Source organism: Trachinotus anak, unplaced genomic scaffold (genome assembly GCF_046630095.1).
Source record: "Trachinotus anak isolate AG129_WGS33_773 ecotype Australia unplaced genomic scaffold, CSIRO_AGI_Tana_v1 ptg000002l, whole genome shotgun sequence".
NCBI lineage: Eukaryota > Metazoa > Chordata > Actinopteri > Carangiformes > Carangidae > Trachinotus > Trachinotus anak.
The window spans coordinates 14,277,610-14,286,543 of NW_027273853.1; the positions used below are offsets into that span (position 1 = coordinate 14,277,610).

General features: G+C 39.4%; 1 long non-coding RNA gene across 1 annotated transcript; it reads right to left on the reverse strand.

The window, feature by feature from the left end:
• Window positions 1-1,141: 1,141 nt before the first annotated feature.
• On the reverse strand, window positions 1,142-8,934 carry LOC139627150 (uncharacterized). The gene is made up of 3 exons (XR_011692509.1): window positions 8,808-8,934; window positions 3,809-3,920; window positions 1,142-1,795 (listed from the first exon to the last, which is right to left on the reverse strand). It is a non-coding gene; the product is annotated as an uncharacterized lncRNA (long non-coding RNA).

Here is an 8,934-nt window from a genome sequence, read left to right on the forward strand (position 1 = left end):
ACTCTGACAGCACACCAAACAAAAAGCTGGGTTTTATTACAGAAATAACTCACAGTGTGATCTCTCCAAGCATCTGGACTTAAAATGATAGGGGCGGTAAAGCCAAAATGTTACATGCATCAACATATAGTATTTTAGATTCACCTTGCAATAGTGTGCCTTTGACTTGCGATATCCTATATATGAATGATATTACTTTGAGGACACCTAACTGTAGAAATCCTCACTTAATTTTTTGCCTTAAGGTAACTGTCTTATCTTTTGCCTTGCAATGAGTGAGTAGATAAGAGTTCCACATCTTATTAAAAGGTATAATATATCAGAGGGCTGATGATGAATTGACATGTTATAAGCTGCAGGGATTTAACTGGAGAACCTTGTGTTACAGGATGGATTATTTTAACACTCACCCGGTAGCAGAAATAAGAGCAGAGAATTATTGTTACTCTGGTTGGGTACATGTATTGTAATGCTGTCGGCCTACAGTAGGCATCACAAGCCATGGGTTAATAAGATTAGGAAAATTAAGATGACCTCTTGTCAACAGCAAGCCACTTACCCTGGTAGGCCGTGGCACATTGATCCGCGGTGGTGAGAGGAACCCTCTCCAGTTGCACTTCATCCTGGACATCTCTTAAATGTTTTGCCAGTGTCAGTGCACTTTGAGGGCTCCCGTTGAAAAGATAATCACTGTGATCAGTGTTCTTTAAGGCTTGACCAGCCACAATAATCTGCTCACTTCTGCCTAATGGCTCTGAAGTTCCCCTGCCCTACAGCTCCCCTGCACCCCCTGACTCACAGCCAGCAAGCTCCGGGGCTGATCAATTAAAACGACTTGAACATTTAAAGGCCTGTCAATAAACAGTCCCCTATGACTCAACGCTACCTGCTGAAGTGTGTGGATCTGTCTCATGTACAGAGTCACTTACTTCCTGTCAATGCACCTCAATATCATAAACACAACTAATTATTAGATAGCATAAACAACCACATCAATACTGTAGTCAGGGATCGTTTAAAGTTTAAAATGTAAAAGTGCCATTTTCTGTTTATATTTTAGAGACACTACACATGGGTAATTTAAACAATTATAACATGTCATTCAAGAATAAATAATTGTTTTAGGTGTGTTTTGCTGTTGTTTGACTTTATTGCAGTTTTTTCAATGATACAAAAAAAACATAAATGTAAATAAACTGCTGTATATATTGATTGTCAGCAGTTTCAGGGACAATATGCTATAGATCAATATGTGAAGGATGGCATTTTAAGGCTGTCACACTACACATTATACATACTATGTGTACACCAAGTTACATTCTAAGTCAGTGCTTCATCTCCTTCTACCTTTGCAGACTGACCTGTCCTCTCTTATAAAGGACAGAAGCCAAAATGGGAAAATAGAACAAGGCTACCTCTGTTCCTGGAATATACAGCAAAATATGATGCTACGGTGATATATATTATAATGTATAATTCCATACATATGGTATGGTACAAAGGATTCAGCACAAAATGAACAATGTACAATATGAAAAGTCTAGAAATAACAATTGCGTTACAGTTAAGCAAAAAGGAAACAAATTGCATTTGCATGAGGACCGCTAGCTGAAGTCACCTCTCTGTTGTTACAGATGAGATTGAAGTTGATGCTATAAATGGGCCGGGTAACTCCCTTAAGGGAGCCTCAGTTGACATGTGTTACTAAATCTTATGGAGATGCCATCTGCCACTGTGTTAACTGTTGGGAATGCTGACCTCTGTAGACACTGAAGTCATCCAAAACTGAGCAGATCTGGAGAAGCAGTCACACTCACTTTAACTTTTACACATATTGACAGTCCCTTTGCAATGGTAATTTTAGATATAGTCATTTTCCTGTAGATACAAAGGTGTAAAATATAGTGCTACTGTCTGTACATCTCTGTGCACGCATGTAAAGTCATTCTTTCAGCAGTTTTTCCCTCTTTGGAGTAGAAAGCTAAAGTTGTTTGCAAGAAACATGGAAGAAGAAAACTGTCAACTTCCTTCCTCACACTGCATGATGCATACTGCACACATTTTGTATATTTATTTTGTTCTGGGGCCCAAAGTGTTGGACTGAATATGGTGATCAAGTCCAGACTGCGTAACTGACACCATGGCGTTGGTTGTGGGTGGATACACTTGCCTGGAGCATGGGGTCATGACATTGACGTACCAAGCTCTCTGTCCTTAGCAGTGAGTGACAGGAGGAGGCAGCTCACTGATGCCTTTCACGTGGGAATCACAGCTTGCAGCAATAGTGAAACAAAAACGTCTGCAAGACTTTGTGGGAAAATTCAATTGTGAGTTTTTTGGTCCCTTAATGTTTCTCTTAAAGTAAACTTCTGTCCAAAGTTTATTAGTTCAGATAACATTTTTGTCCAAAGAAATGAGCAGCTGTGTTTTCAGTCCTGCCCACAAGGTCACTCAATAGACACCAACTAAAAATAACTCCTTCTAAAATTTCTTGTTGCAACAATTGTTGTATTTTCAGATGCAGAGATGGTGTTTATTTCACGTACAGTGCAGTTATTCATTATCAAAGATATTAGTCTTTGTTTTTACCAGGGAGATTGTTTTACTAATGAAGCTAATTTAATGAGCAAATTCTTAATTTATTCTGACAATTAGATAGGACAGAAAAAGCATATTAGTGGTTACATTTGGCTAAAAGGAAATCTTCAAAGCACGTTCTCCTTAGCAGTGTTTGACAGTGACGGCATCATTTGTGTCAAAGTATCTGCTTTGCTGTCTTGAACCGTTGTGCAGCACTAATCAGTTTGTGAGCATTTGGAACTTCTTCTGACTACTGAGCCATACAATCTGCACACCTCAAAGACACCTTTCCTATGGAACAGTGGGGGGCTGCTCGCTTTACAGTTAGTAAGTTCTTCACCGAGTCTTGTGTAGAAGTTTGCCGGCTTATTACTCAAGGGGGGGTCTTCACTGTTTTCCTTGCATGTCCCATGGGTGTCTTTTTCAGCTGTAATGAGGCCTCCTGGACCAGAAAGCTCTCTTTAAAACAGGGAGTAATGAGTCCTTGTTGGCAGAGAGAATGGGGATTTGCACTACTCAGTGGAAAGGGAAGGTCACTGAGAAGAGTTTTATTTTGGGAAACTGTCTTGTTTCTGAACCAAACAAAGCTTAAAGGGAAACACTACAAAGTCCTAGTCAAGGAATTGACTATCATGGTCCAAAGGCAATTCAACACCGTCAAAGTTCCAACGAAGGTTTGACAGCTTATGTCCTATATCCTTGTGCTGATGGCAAGAATTATTGTGGCTGGTAATTTCATTTCGCAAAAGCATTTTCATAAGGTGCACTACCTTTTTGAAATGCATGCATTACACTCAGTGTATTTATATATTTTGAAGTAACCGACCAATCAAAGTCAAGGGCAAATGTTGCATACAGGTGTAAATTCAATCAAGCATGAAATAAAAAAAGAAAATCTCAGTCTTGTCATATATGGTTTTAACCATGTTATAAGCTTTTCAAGGTCACAAATATAATGAGCTTTTTCAATGAGAATGTACATATACAGCATGCAGTTGTATTTAAAGTGTAATGGAAATTCCTATGCATTTACAACAGATTATTCATAAGCTTTAATTAAATGTATTTTTCTTCTCATGTCTCTGTTTCTTTTACATCTTTACTTTGGAGGCAAGGCCAAGAACAATCATTGTCCTCATTCAACAATCCATGCTAACTTTAACCAGTAATTGGGTTCTCGCCCTACATTGACCTAAAGTAGGGAAGATAGAGCGCAGCACCTGCTAACCTGGGGTTGGGTGGAGAGGCCAGGCATCTTGCGACTGCCTCACGTCATCCCTCTGAACCAGTAATAACAGTCGCACAGGCTGCCACCGTGACACATCGAAGCATAATTGGCCCTGACAAGGGGGCAAATCATCAACACAGGCTTGATAAGCATTACAGCCAGATGACAGCGTACAGAAGTGTATTAGCAACAGTGTGACATATCACATTACCACTATGAATACAATAAAGGAGATACTAAACACTATGGCAGCTTCAATGACCATCCATTTCTTCTTTCTTCTGCCGGGGCCATTATGTCCCATTTGCTATAGCTAATTTGTTGCACAGGACTGTCACCTTAGACGCAATAGATAGGTATTATATACATGGAGATACTGTAGATAAGATCATTTATGCCAGGGTTTTAGTCATTTGTACTGTCACAAAAACCATGTTGCCTTACTACATGGTAGGTTAAATGTTACATCGCATATGAAGCCTTTTACTATTTATCTTAATTGTTTGTGTTAAGGCTTAAAGGACACTGTGATCCAGGAAGACGTTTGCATAGATGACCCTGAGCCACACATTTTTTTTTATAATACTGTACATCTGGTAAATCTACAGGAAAACACAAGTTCTCCATCATGGGCCAGAAGGTCTAGATGCTCAAAAGTGAAGTAAGTTTTTCATGATTTGTGCTCTATGACCATCACTAAATGTACTTACTCTGATTGGAGCTTTTATGATAGACTTAGGAGGTTGATTTCTGACGTGCAGACAGTGGAAAATCCATTTCCCTTAATTGTTTTACCACTTGTATTAAAGGCAGTGCCATGTGTAACAGGAGCCTTCAGATACTGGGACAGGTCTTGAACCTGATAACTTGTACATGTTTTATAGCTGTTACATTATAAATTATTTCCACAGACTGAGGCCTTGAGGGATCATATTCTCTCAGCTTCAGTTACTGGTAACATCTTTTAATGATATTAACAAATTTGCAGCTCTAGTGTTTCAGCTTTATCTAGGAAATCTTAAACGGCTCCATGGTAAATACTTGGTTATGATATTATCAGGCACAGCCCATTGTGAGCTGGGTGGATCATATGGCTATTAAAAGTGGGCCAGCAGTGGTAATAACTAAGATCATAAAGGCTTGTGTTGTGCTGCCTAACAGCCTGTCTGCATTTCCTGTTGTAACAGCGAGATATTGGCAGGAAAAGCAGGAATGAACAACCATTTTAATGGTTGCAAAAGTAGCTTTTTACGGTTTATTTTTCATGACTCTATGGTGCTTTGTTAAACCGCTCATTAACCTCAGTCTTAACTTCCTCTGCCATATTTGATACAGTATTGTATTTCTGCTCAGCTTCAATAGTGCCATAGCTAATGAGGGCTTCAGAAAAGTGTATGCCCAAATAAATGCGTTTTAAGGTTGACACTCTTACAGCCCTTTATAATGTTCAATTAGCCTCATACTGTTTGTGCATATGGATTGCTTTGGCAAATTGAGGCTATTCGTTAGTGCCTGTACATTTACCTTGCCACGTCTTCTCATTAGTTCTATGTGGGCTATTGTGTTTCCAGAACAGTTGCCAATAAACTGAGGTGTTACTATTAGAGGATAAACAGTACAATGTAACATGGCATTTATTCAGGCATATGATTGCAAATCATGCTGTTAAACTTATGTGGCCTATATTCTTTCATAGAGTAATAAAACCCCAGCAGTAGGAATTACCAAAATAGTACAGTGCATGGACATTTGGAAGCAAAAACCACTGGTGTGATAAGGTAATGGAAAATTTTAAGGGTTTTTTCAACATTCAATTAGTTATAAATACCCTATTATATTTACATTTGTATGACATAGTAATATGGAAAAAAAAATAAAAAATTAGATCATTCTTATCTATTGTCTATCAGCAGATGAAAATGTGCATGAAATAATGAGCTGCCAGATATCATCCTAAAGAGCCATGAAGACTTATTCTACCTCTGTGGCCACACAAGACATGACAACTTTTAATCTCAGCATGGAACTATGCCAAAGCCTATTTTATCCCAAAGACAGGGAGAGGGATTTGCTTCCACTAATGGAGTTCAAAGATTGCAGCGTGTCAGATAAGGAGTCATGGGAAGTGAGTGACAGCAATGGGTATGAAGTGAGGAAGGGTATGTGCATAGTTATGTGAGTGCTTATGTGTTGTTTAAAAGGGTTTCTGCTCCATCACTTGTCAGCCACTGTCACTGTTTTTTATTTTTTATTTTTTGCAACAGTTCTGACTTTTAATAGACAAACTGGCGAGGATGAGGAAATGTTGCACCAAAGCTTCTCAGAATCAGAGTTAGAGGGGCACAGGCAGCATCAGACCAGACAGCTATTTATGGGAGTTGACAGTTTGCAAATATCTCAATCTGGGGAAAGGCACTCGGGGTGACAATGATGAGTGCCGTGAAATTGGAGGAGTCAGCAGCCAGCATTTATTTCATCAGGCTTTTTCCAATGAGGTGCAATTGCCTGACAGCATAAGGTTATTGGTGGATATGTCATAACACCCACAAACCCACTCTGCATAGATACGTGTTTCTAATGAAAATATACTCCAAAAAGACAAAAGGTGGCAGGGGAATACTTCCCATGACTCCTCCTCCTCCTCTCCCTTGAAATACGTACCTCTGTTTGAAATTAGATTCACTTAAATTCCTTTTGAAAGAAATGAAGTGGACTGAATGGAACAAAACTTTAGCCAAACCTTTATCAAAAATGTACTGTGACCTTTACTCAAAAATACTTTTCTTATTCTTTACACAACAACGCTATTGTCCGGCAATATAACATTGCTTAGTAATAAACCATCATGATTAGGTAAGGTGTAGTTAAGGTATTTTAAATGTAATATTTACATGTACACATCCAGTTATGCTGCATTACTTCGAGAGTTTGGCTGCCTTACAACAAATTTGAGTTTGGTCTCTCTGCATTCAGTTGACAGACTTGTCCAGTAGCCTATATGTTAGCAGGGCAGAAGGACAGTGAGTGGTTGTGACTGTCGTAAATATTTTGTATTTTATTAGCTGGCTTGCTAGCATTAGCCACTAAGCCCACATTCAGTTATCAGGTGGTTTTGTTGAGAGTTGTAGGGTTTTTGAGCCCTGCAGGACGTCCAAATATGGACGTGGTTGTGGTGGATGAATGGGTCAAGCACACTGTCCCCAGGAGACTGAGGTTTGACTCCCGTGTCTATCGAAAGTTGGTATTTACAAATTTTTAAACTTAGTTAGCTGATATTGTATTGTATGTTGATTTTTTTCAGTTTTTGGTTTTCAGTTTGTTTGGGTTTAGACATAGAAAACTACTTGGTCAGGTTTAGGAAAAGATTAGGGTTTGGGCTCACAATCTTAATGACATGTTAGAAAGCATTTATGCCAGACCTTCTCCCATGTGACTCATTGAAGTGCTCCAGGAGAGCCTAAAGACTCAGCGTAAATAGCCACACCAACTATTCACAACAGGTATAAATAGCATTGTTGGCTACAGACACCTGGGTGCTTGTTTCTCCCATGCTATATACACCTAGATGCAAATAGCCGTATTGGCTATCCACCCTGGGTGAAAATAGCATCTGTCTTTTATTTTTCAAGTAACTTGCGCAACCGAGTCTTATGGCATTGTACTAATCAGAGATGTGATAATTATAAATTATTAATTACAAACACATGCTGCCGTTAGATCCTAAAGACGACCTTATGTGACTGTGTATTCTCACCAAACTGCATACCAAATTATGAATTTAATTTTGCTACCATCGCTTTGACCACTGAGCGGCTACTGTATACACTCAGCACACATCCACCCATAAACTACATCAGCCCTTTTCTGCCCCCTGAATGGTGCACGTGTCAGTCCTACTTTTTGGATCAAAGCTGTGTCACAGCCAATGACTTCCATGAGCCACTGGATTAGAGGAGACGGGAAACTAGTTCGCCAGCAGGTATGTGCAGCTGAGTATTACAGCTGTACAAACAATATTAAACAAACGGGGAAAATGTTTTCAAAAGGAAGCCAGTAATCCACGTAAAAATCAAGGGCAAGGTGGGGATGAAGACAAAGACTGAATTGCTTGCAACAGAACCTCTACCCCGTGACCCAAATAATTTCCAATACACTCTCATAGTTTTAAACACAGCCATTTGGTGCTTTGGCCTGTACTCAAGTGACGCTCTAAAAAGTAAATATGAACTAAAAGCCACCTTGAAAATGTAATTATGTTAAGTGCAGGCATATGTTGAATCACAAGCCTATCCTATACAATTGTCATTTCAGTCAACTCTGACCTCTAAATGAGGTCTGGAACCAACTGATTTCATCAGCAACAGCTGCATTTTTCATGACTTCTAAAATAAATTCCTAAGAGGCTCATATTTCTGTCCACTCGCACATGTCAAGACCTTTCTCGCCACTTTTAGTTTCAACTGGTATCATGTTGGCCTGGATTTTATTGAGTATGGCAGTGTGTTTGAGGCACACTGCATACAAGCATTTAGATGTCTGATGTCATGGTTGGGTATAGCACTGAGTTCAGAGGACCCTCAGCTGTGATTACAAAAAGTATGGATAGCTGTACAAAAGGCAACTTTAAGATCTGCACCTACTCAGTGTCTGTGAATGTAACCTATTAAATGCGGCTCATCCAGATTCATAGACTGTGTTCTCACGGGTCTGTGTTTCTAAGTCCTCTGATCTTTACTTACAATATAACATTTCAGCACTTTGACAGTTTAGGGAAGCTATGGCATCAAGAGAATAGTTGCTGCTGGCGTGTCTACCCAGCACAAGTTTGACTTCTGTTCAGGAAACTAACACAGAAAAGAGAAGCAAAAATATACACCAAAAATGCGTGAGGTCCCAAAAAACACATATTCATTTATAAATGCTTTCAGTCACACAGACCTTAAAGGGACTATCTGTAAGTTTTGCTAGTCAGCATTAGCATTAGCAGCTGTTTACTTACCGGTCTTGCCAAGAGATTCAGCCATTGGTGCGCTTATAATACAAGAGGTTAGAATGCAACTGCTACTTCTTCAGGGCAGATTGGCCAATCAGGCCAGGGCTAGCTAGTTAGCAGGCATACTCTCAGT